Source organism: Dipodomys spectabilis, unplaced genomic scaffold (assembly GCF_019054845.1).
Source record: "Dipodomys spectabilis isolate Male_0828 unplaced genomic scaffold, ASM1905484v1 ptg000076l, whole genome shotgun sequence".
In the NCBI taxonomy this organism is placed as follows: Eukaryota; Metazoa; Chordata; class Mammalia; order Rodentia; family Heteromyidae; genus Dipodomys; species Dipodomys spectabilis.
In genome coordinates, this window is record NW_024870753.1 from 1,508,223 (window position 1) to 1,519,352 (window position 11,130).

Genomic DNA, 11,130 nt, shown 5'->3' on the forward strand with positions numbered 1-11,130 from the left:
AAGTAAAGTGCGAACAAACATAGTGAACAAATGGCACATGTTTTGATCTAAAATACAGCAGGACATGATAAATGATACAGGACTCTAGGCATTCACACGCAGTGAGATCTAGGGAGGGACAGAAAGGCGCAGTATCTATGTGGATCTGACCATCTATTATTCTATATGAATATAATATTTATATAATATTTATCGAAATGAACTCCAGGAAATGAAAACAAGGGCTTTTCCTTCTTTTTTGCTGTTTTTGTTTTCTTCCCATTCTGTTTGTTCATTTATCTGTCTTTGGGAGGGCAAGCGGGGGACACAGAAATGGAGGGACAAAGGGTGAACAAATGCAGCAGAGATACTCACTGGACAGTGTGGAAAATGAAAATGAACAACTTACAAGTGAGATGGAGGGGGGAAACTGGGAGAGAGCCCAAGAAGGGGTGACACTGTCCAAAAAGAAATGTACTCATTAACCAGCTTATGCAACTGTAACCCCCGCTACACCACCTTTGCAAGAACAATAAAACAAGTTTTAAAAATAGTGAAGCATCCTGAAGCAGGCGTGGAAATTGTCCTCTGTAAGAAAATGGATCCAGTCTCTTGCTGAATGCCTGCCTGATCATTTTTGTCTACTCAGTGCTGCCATCACAGAATGTCTGAGATCAGGAGATTCTGGAGATTGTTCTAAAACCTTCTCACTGCAACATATTGTGGCAAATGGCAGTGTGTGGGAAGAAAAGTCAGGGAAGAACTCATGGCCACCATTAACCAACTCCTATACTAACAACAATAGCCCATTTGTGGAGGTAGAGCACCTCTGGCCTAATCTCCTCCCACCAGTGCCCATCAACCAACACTGTGGCATTGGGGATTAATTTTCCAACGCTTGAATCTGGGAAAGTGCATTCAAACCCTAGCAGCCACTAAAGATGGCAGATAAAGCATAGAATCATTGGAAATGAGTGAGTTAACTCAGAATGACTCCACCAAGGGTTTTGAGGAACCTGACTTGCCATTGGCTGCCACCTTCCAGAGACCCACACTTTCAGCCTAATTAGTTAATACTACTTATGGCTTTCAGCCAAGCTTCCGTCTATACTCCTGAGCTGCGTTCTGACCCCCAGTCCGTGCCTACTGACAAGGATGGATGTAACTCTGGCGCTGCAAGCCTCAGTGATTCATTCATTCAGATTCAGTTCTTCCATATCAATCATCAGCTTCTTAAACCCTAAGAGAATGGCCAATGCCCATTACACCAAGGATAATCACTAGTCTACAGCCTTTATACTGGAAAATATTAAAGAAACACTTACCAAGACCTTATAAACAATCGGGTAATTCTGGAAGAGAGAAGTAGCAAATTACAAGAAATGCCAGATATTTTAGGGTTTTTTCCCCTGACCAATTCTCTTTCTCTTTCTTTCTCTCCCTTCCTTCCTCTCTCTCTCTCTTTCTCTTTCTCTCTGTCTCTCTCTCTTCTCTCTGTCTCTCTGTCTCTCTCGGTATTAGGGCTTGACTTCAGAGCTTTATGCTCTACCTCTTACGTCACCCTGCCAGACTTTTTAGTTGGATTTTCAGATAAAAGTCTCATGCTTTTGTCCAGGCTGGCCTTGATCACTAGCCTCCTGCCTCTATGTCCTGAGCAGTTATTACAGACGTGTGCTACCATTCCCAGTCCACCATTTTCCTTTCCCAAAAGACAACAAATAGTAATCTAAGAAGTCTACCACTTCACACCCTGATCTCTCTTTGTTGCTGGGTAGTGGCTCTGTTATTGTTCAGATCCAGTTCTTTCTGGCTCTGGGAAAGAGGACAGGTAACTGTACCTGGAGATCCAGCCTCAGGCTCCGATGCACATGGACAGTATGTGGATAGGCAGTCGAACATCGCATTTAAGAAGGAAATAATCTAAGCCAAATTGGCAATGCTGTTTTATGTGACTTTAACATCATCATGATTCTCTTCTGCTCAAGGGTTCCAGAGAAAGAAAGGATTCATTTAAAGGACAAGATTCACTCTTGAGATTTCTATGGTTTTCCCAAGCAGTGTACTCAACATTTGTTTGTTATCAATGATCATAAATAATTCTTGCTTACTGAAATTCTAGGTGTGTGTGTGTGTGTGTGTGTGTGTGTGTGTGTGTGTGTGTGTGTGTGTGTGTGTGTGTGTGTGTGTGTGTGTGTGTGTGTGTGTGTGTGTGTGTGTGTGTGTGTGTGTGTGTGTGTGTGTGTGTGTGTGTGTGTGTGTGTGTGTGTGTGTGTGTGTGTGTTTTGTTTGTCCATCCTGAGCCTTGAACTCTGGGCCTGGGCACTGTCCCAAAACTCCTTTTGCTCTAGGCTAGTGCTATATCAGTTGAGCTACAATACCACTTTTGGTTTTATCTGTGACTAATTGGAGATAAGAATCTCACCGACTTCCCTTCTCAGGCTGGCTTTGAACCAAGACCCTCTGATCTCAGCCTCCTGAGTAGCTAGATTTCAGGTGTGAACCACTACCACCTGACAAGAAATAGGGCCTGCAGTTACATTATTTCTGTTGTTGTTAGTTGTGGGGTTTGAACTAAGGGCCTTGGCGCTGTCTCTGAGCTCTTTTGCTCAAGGCTAGTACTCTACCACTTGAGCCACTGCTCTACTTCCATATTTTGAGTGGTTAATTAAAGATAAACAGAGTCTCATGAGGACTTTTCTGCCCAGGCTGGCTTTGAACTTTGATCCTCAGATGTCAGAAATAAACACAGGACAAACAACCCATGCTCTGGTTATTTTTCAGATAGGGTTTTGCTTTGTTTCCTCAGACGCAGCCTGAACTTTGATCCTCCTATTTCTGTTTCATGCTGTACTTGGGGTAAAAGGTATACATTCTGATACCCAGCTTTTGATTGAGATGGTAACTCAGGAACTTTTTGCCCAGGCTGGCCTGGAATCCTCCTAATCTCTTCCTTCCAAGTAGCTACAATAACGACAGGGTAATTAAGCCACTGGCACCTGGCCCTTCTTCTTCTACTCTTAATCTTCAAAACACAAGGTTTCCTCAGGCCTACCAAGTCCCAACTGTTCTCTATTTTCTGAATTCCTGTGTGTGGTAGAGTTGAAATAAGATGGCGGGAGAACGGCCGTTCCTTTCATTGCACTCCTCTCCGCAAGTTGGAGATAAAGACACAAGGAGTTGACAGCGTCCTCATCTTATTTTCTGATGTGCCTGGCACAGACACCAAAGACAGCTCCAAGTAATTGCTCTCCAAGCCCCAGTGAACTAGAACATCTTCATTTAAGTCATGCATAGCCTGGAATTTTCTTTTCTTTTTTTTTTTTAAAGGAGAGAAAGATGACTTTCTGCGGTAGTTGCTAAGCAGCCTGGCTCTCTGGGAGCTCAGATGTACAGCCCAGGCTTTGCTGAATCTCAGCGGGAAGCCAGGCAGCCCTGCAGAACTCTCTCCTTATGTAACCCTGACAGTCTTCTGATGCTTCCTGTGATTTGAACTACCCACCACTCCCCGCCCCCCCCCCCCCACCATTAACTGGTGACAAACTGGGAGAGGAATTGTGCTACTTACTGAGAGCTTTAGGTCCGATCTTTGGGGAAAATGACAATGGAAAGGCCTGAGGGAAAGTGAGATTTCATAGCATTTCACTTATTGCTTTATAGTGGGGGGTGGGGGGGGAGGAAAAATTAAGAAGACAAGGCAATAAAATAAAATTATGTAATTCTGGTGAACTTTAGTGATAATTCTTTCTATAAAGATATACAATTAATTGGAATCAGACATGAGTTAAACAGGCTTAGAAAATAGTCATCATAAGAGTCACTAAATGATTTTAATGAATGGATGAGCATATTCTATTGTTATGACACTGTTTCAATGAATATTGCAATTTATTTTCACTTTAAAGACTAAAAGCCTCATTATTTTTATTACATAACATAGTCATAAGATATAGGATATTATATACTCGTTATACATTATATATTCATTACATAAGATATTCATTATATCATTACATTGCATGAATATAATGTAAATCTTTTTCTGTTTTTTTTTCTATTTTACTTTTTGTTTTTTTCCAACACCCAGGCCTGGGTGCTGTCCCTGAGCTCCTTTTGCTCAAGGCTAGTACTAAAGCCACAACTCCACTTCCAGCTTTTTCTGTGATTGTAGGTACGAGTCTCATGAACTTTGCTGCCTGGGCTGGCTTTGAACCATGATCCTCAGATCTCAGCCTCCTGGGTAGCTGGGATTACAGGTGAGAGCCACCAGCACCTGAATCTATTTTACTATTTTAAGTATTTAGTTTTGGCTAATTTTTACTTTAAGAATGCTGTTAGAAAATTTATATGTAACTTTTTAGCTTTTACTTATTTTTATTAGCATATATTAATAGTACAAGGAGGTGGCTTATTCTATTTCATATGCAGTATGCCTGGAGCAAGTTCACTTTCTATTATACTCTCTTCATGCTTTTTTTTTTTTTGCTAATTGTGGGGCCTGAACTCTGGGCCTGAGCGCTGTCTCTCAGCTCTTCAGGTCAAGGCTAGTTCTCACTTGAGCCACAGCACCACTTGCAGCTTTTTCTGCTTATGTGGTGCTAAAGAATCAAACCCAGGGCCTCATGCATGCAAGGCAAGCACTCTACCACTGAGCCACCTTCCCTGCCCCATGCTCCTTTTTTAAACAGCAGTTAGTGAGTCTCATCATGCTATCTTCACATAATTCTTAATATTTATTGTCTATATGTTCTTCAAAGATATTGATGTTTGTAGTTAAATCTAAAAATAATGGCATATGTGTATCTTTATTGTTTTAGTTTCTCCTTTATAACTTACTACATTATCAAAGAACATGGATTGTTATCAGTGGTGGTAATAGGTCAGACAGGTCTTTTTTTTTTTTTTTTCATTTTAACTGGAATTTCTCTAGAGTTTTAACTTTGAGAATAAGGTTGGCTATTGTCTTTAGAAAGATGTCCTTGATGTCTGAAGGAAACAATGCTATTTCTAGTTTTAATAAAATAAAGAGGGCTGGGAAGGTGGCTCAGTGGTAGAGTGCCTGCCTCATATGCATGAAGCCCTGGGTTCGATTCCTCAGCACCACTTAAACAGAAAAATCCAGAAGTAGCGCTGTGGCTCAAGTGGTAGAGCACTAGCCTTGAGCTGAAGAACTGAGAGATAGCGCCCAGGCCCAGAGTTCAGGCCCCATGACCAACAAAATAAATAAATAAATAAAAATAAAAAATAAAGAACAAGTACTTCTCTTGCTAACACTACTTTTAACAAGCCAGGTGCTGGTGGCTCATGTCTATAATCCTAACTACTCAGGAGGCTGAAATCTGAGGATCATACTTTGAAGCCAGACCAGTCAGGAAAGTCCATGAGACTCTTATCTCCAATTAACTATCGAAAAACAAAGTGTAGCTGTGGTTCAAAGTGAGAGCGCTAACCTTGAGCACAAAAGCTCAGTGACAGCACCCAGGCCCTGAGTTCAAGACCCATGACTGACCAAAAAGGAAAAAAAAGATACTTTTAACATCCAAAATAATCCTTTTAAAATCAATTATTATTGTAAAAGTAATATACATAGGAGTAACAAAATAATCTTTAAATGTTTAAAAGATCTGGTTTTTGCATAGTTTAATTTTTTTTATAAACTCAATCTATATCCTCATGTTTTACATATTGGGGATGAAACATTGCCAGTTCTTATGGGTGTGTGTCCCAGTCCTAGGGCTTGAATTCTCAGCCTGGGTACTGCTTTTTTTGGGCTCATGGCTAGGGCTCTACTACTCATGTTCTCATGGACTTCCCTGGCCAGGCTGGCTTCAAACTGTGATCCTCAGGTCTCAGCTTCCTGTATAGCTAGGATTACAGATATGAGCCACAGTTGCCCAGCTTTCTTACAGATTTTTAAGACAAAAAAAGAGGTAATAAATTGATAAATTTATTGATTGATCCCTAGAGTTACACATGTTCATCTTCAGAATAGGGAAAATAAGAGACTTTTTAAATCCTATAATCATCCATATAGCAGCTAACATTTCAGCACTTCCAAGCATGTATGGGTGAACAAAGCAATTCCCATGAGCGATACTATGTGTTCATTACAAATAAAACATGCTGAATTAACCACAATGGTTTTCTTCTGGATAACTTTATTAAAATTTGAATAAATATATTCAACTTCATGGATTCATTTATTTGGATATAGTCCCGTAAGATGCCTTCCTAGGAAAGGTGGTAAAACATGGTGCGTAGCATCGATTTTGAGCTCTCAGAAATTTGCCATTTGAATAGTGCTATGTTTCAAGTAGCAATTATAAGGAAAGGTTCGATCTTTCCAACTAGGTTTTTTTTAAAAAAAAAAAAAAATCAATTCCTGGATGAAGCAATAGGTGTACGTGTCAGATATCAAATATCACAGAGTTGGGAAATAGAAGGAATTCAATGGTCAAAACAAACTTTTAGATGATGCTCAGAGATTTAAGTTTAAGCAGAAAAGGACACTGGCTAAGCATCTGTCCAACACTGTGGACAACAAACATTGCTCTATGTCCTACAGTATGAAACTTCCAGTCACTAAAGAGTGGCCTGATATGGACATCCCAAGTAAGTTCTCCACAAAGCAGGTAGCGAAGTGGAGGTCAGAGGGTGTTTACCAGGGTGCCCTGGAATTCAGTACCTGGGAAAGGCAGGGTAGGAAGGGGTGAGCGAGTGGCTGCCTTGACCTCGCACAGCAATCGTTACAGCTAAAATGAGACTGTTCAGAACCAGGCTAAGTTTAGACCAACATGGCGGACCTTTAGACCTTTGGACTGATCAGATACTGGATGTAGACCAGTAAGGGAACCAAAAGGACATGACCTTGGATAAGGCGGCTTTCTGCAGCTGAGCAATCCGTGAAGAGTTAACAGCTAAGCACTATGGACAGACGGACGGTACTGCCAGCAGCTGGGTCAACAAATCCTTCGGTGAAGGGGTTTCTGGACCATGACTTACAGTGTCCACCCCCCGTGGAAAACCTCAGTGCCTGCTTCAGACCCATTGAAAGGTGAGGGGGAATATATTTTTAAGATGTTTTATGTGGTTAAGCATTAAAAGAAAAAAAAAAAAGCCAAGAAAGGGTGCCAAACGTGAAGTGAGCTAACAGGCAGAACACACTTGGTCCAGATAGATGCCACAGTATGGTTTTAGGTCTCAGGAAACAGATGCAGAATATTCTGGAACATATGACCTTCAATACATAGCTGATCAGTGCTCCTCCAACCAAGGAAGAAGAAAATAAGTTGCTGCAGTATCTAGTACGTTTCAACCACATGTTTTAGTTCCACGGAAGACTTCCCAGAGATGAACTGCTCATCTCTTTCCTATCTGAGCTACCCAGCTATATTACACCCCCCCAGCCTTGCTTTCAGCCAGAAGAGATCATGTGACTGATGCGTTGACTTCCCAAGCTGGCTGTTCACAGCCTCACACGTGCACCTGTGCTCTATCAGAAGACTTGGCACAGAGGACAGAGACCTTGGAAGCCACTGCTGAAGGTCAGAGAGCCACCGATGGAAGGGGTGTCCGCCCCTGAGACCGTGCATGGAGGAGAGTGTCCATCACCAAGGACAGTTGCTTTTCCACTCACACCATCATATCCTGTCTGGGCGATGGCACCTTTGGCTACTTTTCTATTTCATTTGTATCAGATCAGCAATGTGTCTACGTTGTCACAAGATTTGGAAGAGACTCATGTTACCTATGTGTGGGGTGAACACACAATCACCATATTTATAAACCACAAAAGGATTTTAGTTCAAGCTAGCATTACCTTATACAGTTTCCTTAAATAAGAATTCCCCATCCTGTTTCTTTAAATAAGAGTTCCTCATCCAATTTAACCCCCCACCATCCTGTGTCTGTCTGATTCACTCTAATGAAATTCTATTTATCACATTTCAGTTGCCCCAAGAGAGACACTCTCACTGTAGAAATCTTGGTCACTACCTGAAATTCTATCATAGAGCCTGGCTCATCATCTTGTCACTGATCCAACCTCTCTTTAGGGCATATCTTTTTTATTTATTCTTCTCCACCAGAAATTACAAACAGGTGCTTGCTCTCCAGCCACACTGTCACTTGAAGTCTCTTCCTTGCTCCAGTTTATATCCTCAACAACAACGTACATAGCAGCAGATGATTGTTGATGGGGTCAATAACAATTGAGAATTGTCACCAAATGTGAGGCTAAGCCTCTGATCTCTTCGACACAGCAATACTGTGCAATAAGGCTACCCAATATGTGTATGTCAACAGAAAACAGTGCAGGTTGTGTACTGCAAAGCTCCTATTTATATACAAAGGAAATCAAGTTGATGTCGAAGCCATTATTTCTGCACATAAAACTTAGCACAGCATTCTCTTTTTGTTCTCCTGACAAGATCAAGGAAACTGGCGTGTGTAGCTATTTTTAAGATATGCACAGGGTTCCCCTGAGCAAATGGTCTCTCACTAAATTAGTAAGTGAGTAATGGTAATGAGATTACTCTGGGAATAGTGCATGTCAGAAAAGCACAGTGCTCCTGGGAACAAAAAAGCAAGCCTTTCAGGAAATCTTAATCTGCTACTGAATAAACACATCTGTCCAGCACAAGGCCAAATAGCTCATAGATCCCTGATCTTCTAGAGCATAAATAAAAATTTAGACAATGCTCAAGGGCAATGCATTCTTGCCCTTCTCTGAGATTTGCACTGGAATTACAAATAAGTGGATGGGAAGAAAATATGGCCTTCTGTGGGGGGGGGGGGGGGGGGAGAGGGAGAGGGAGAGGGCATGTCTGTGTGTATCCCTGTGTTCTTGGGATTGAACTCCAGGCCTAGGTTCTGTCCCTGAGCTTTTTTTTTTGCTCAAGACTAGTACTCTACCACTTGAAATATAACTTCACTTACAGATTTTTAGTGGTTAACCAGAGATAAGAGTTTCACAACTTTCTTGGCTTTGAACTGTGATCCTCAGATCTCAGCCTCCTGGGTAGCTAGGATTATAGGCATGAGCCACTAGCACCCAGATGCCTTCTTTGGTATTTTCAGAGACTAACAGTAAATGCCAATGCTGGCTAAATGAAAGATGTCTGATTCCTATGCACCCTAAAGAAGGCTCTAGAACCCTAGACCTACCCCTACTCCTTCTGTGAGGATGACCCAGCATAGTAGCTATTCACTTCTAAATCAGCCTTTTTTTCTTACCTAAGAACTGGTGAGACTAAGACTCACTCATGATTGCGCATTTGGTACCAAGGTTTTAGTAAATGTTTATTCAATCGCTGTCAGCTCATCATGGAATTTTCCTACCGCCCTCAAGCCAATAGTGATGAATTCTCTCTTTGTTATGAGTCGACTTGGGCAGAGCACAAAAATAATCATCAGTCACACACTCTCTCTTCTGACCAGGGAGGATGTTCCATGGAGACAGGAATGTTCTTGCTCTTTCTTGGTATTTGTGGGGCCAATCATCTCTCTCGTGCAATCCTTTGAGGATGCTTGCACCACTGGTATCATCTTATCATGATGAGTTCTTGACATTATCACATCCCTGATGACTCTGCGTGTGCAGAACTTGTTGGCTAGTTCTGGCAATGTCTTCATTTTCGGCCATTACTGTAACCCATAATTGGAAACTTAAACAGCTTGAACAAACGCTGCTTTATTAGCTCACAGCTCTCTAGGCCAGAAAGTCCAAGCAGGCTCCAAGTCTTTGCTGTGCATCTCACATGATCAGCCAGGCTGGGCTTTTCTCTCAAGTCTGTAGGGGGAAAACACACTTCCACACTCATTCAGGCTGTCAGTAGAATTCACTGTCATGTAGTTGTAAGACTGAGATCCTCAGAGTCTTTGTTGGCTGTTGACCAGGGGTGATAATCAGCTTCTAAAGCCACCCACTTGCCTTGGCTGGTGACCTCCTTCTTTCGTGTTCAACTTGGTAATGGTGGGCTTGGAGTCCTCCTTGGAGGAAGTCCTTGGAGCGAATTGCCCTTCCCTTCTGTCTCCTTTATCAGTCTCTGCTGTTGCTTTTAAGGGCTCGTATGCTTACATCAGCCTGTCCTATCAAGGTGACCTCTCTGCTGATTTGTCACTGGCTCAATTGGCAAAATAATCCTTTGCAGTCGGTCAAACATGATCTCATGCAGCTACCAGGAGAATGGGAATTTAGAACTGTCTCCCATCTTCATAGAAAGCGAAGAAAAAAATCCCAAATGCTAGACAATTGTTATATCAATTAATCTCAGACGAAATAGCCATTGCTTCTGCCATATTCTAGCTATTAGAAATTAGTAAGACCACTCACGCTCAAGGGCAAAGGGTGAGTGTACCAAATTTGGGGTACTGGCAGGCAGGAATCATTGAAGATCATAGAAAGACAGCCTATCACAGCAAGGAAAGGCAATTATAATACAATGTATTGCTTAGTTCAGCTTGTATACAAACATAATAAGGTAAATCTGGAACATGTATGTAAGCAAAAGTATCACAACATGAAACTGAGAGGTGGTAATTACAGGAAGAGAAGAAAGCTAAGTGTTCCTCGTGACTGTCCGAAACACCTAAAAATGGTGAGTGGAGAAGTAGCCCTCGATGTTATTTAGAGACATAAATGGGAAATGGAAAAATCGGAGCTGGAGAAACGTCACTATGGGACGGTTGCTGGCGAGAGTGGCTATGGTTTATCACATGGCTCATAGAATCCATTGACTCGTAAACCACGTGTGCATGGAACTTTGGTTAGACAAATGGGAAAGAAAACAAAAAGGAAAAAAAGGAAGGAAAGTGAGGAAAATTGTGAAATTGCTAGTCTCTAATGAAAACAACACCTCTCTGCGATAAAACGATTAAAAGAAAAACGTCACCCCAAGTAATATAAAATAGGAGAGGCCAATAATGAAGACAGACCATAACCAATGGGTGGTTGTACCTCTATTTCACTTGCACATTTAACCATCTGACCCCCTGTCTGCCCTCCAGGCCTGGGACCAGCCGGGAAGGCCAGCCTACAATCTGCCTTCTGTGTCACCCTTGTTTCCTACTGTGCCTCCCCTGCTTCCTGATGCTTGGTGGCATTTCTAGATGATCAGTCTAATGGTCAGACTTTGGAATACTATCCATGCAAAT

General features: G+C 41.8%; 1 non-coding gene across 1 annotated transcript; it reads right to left on the reverse strand.

Annotated features, from left to right (window-relative positions):
* Positions 1 to 7,667: 7,667 nt before the first annotated feature.
* LOC122110432 lies at positions 7,668 to 7,774 on the reverse strand. The gene has a single exon (XR_006147866.1). It is a non-coding gene; the product is annotated as a small nucleolar RNA U13 (small nucleolar RNA).
* Positions 7,775 to 11,130: the final 3,356 nt, after the last annotated feature.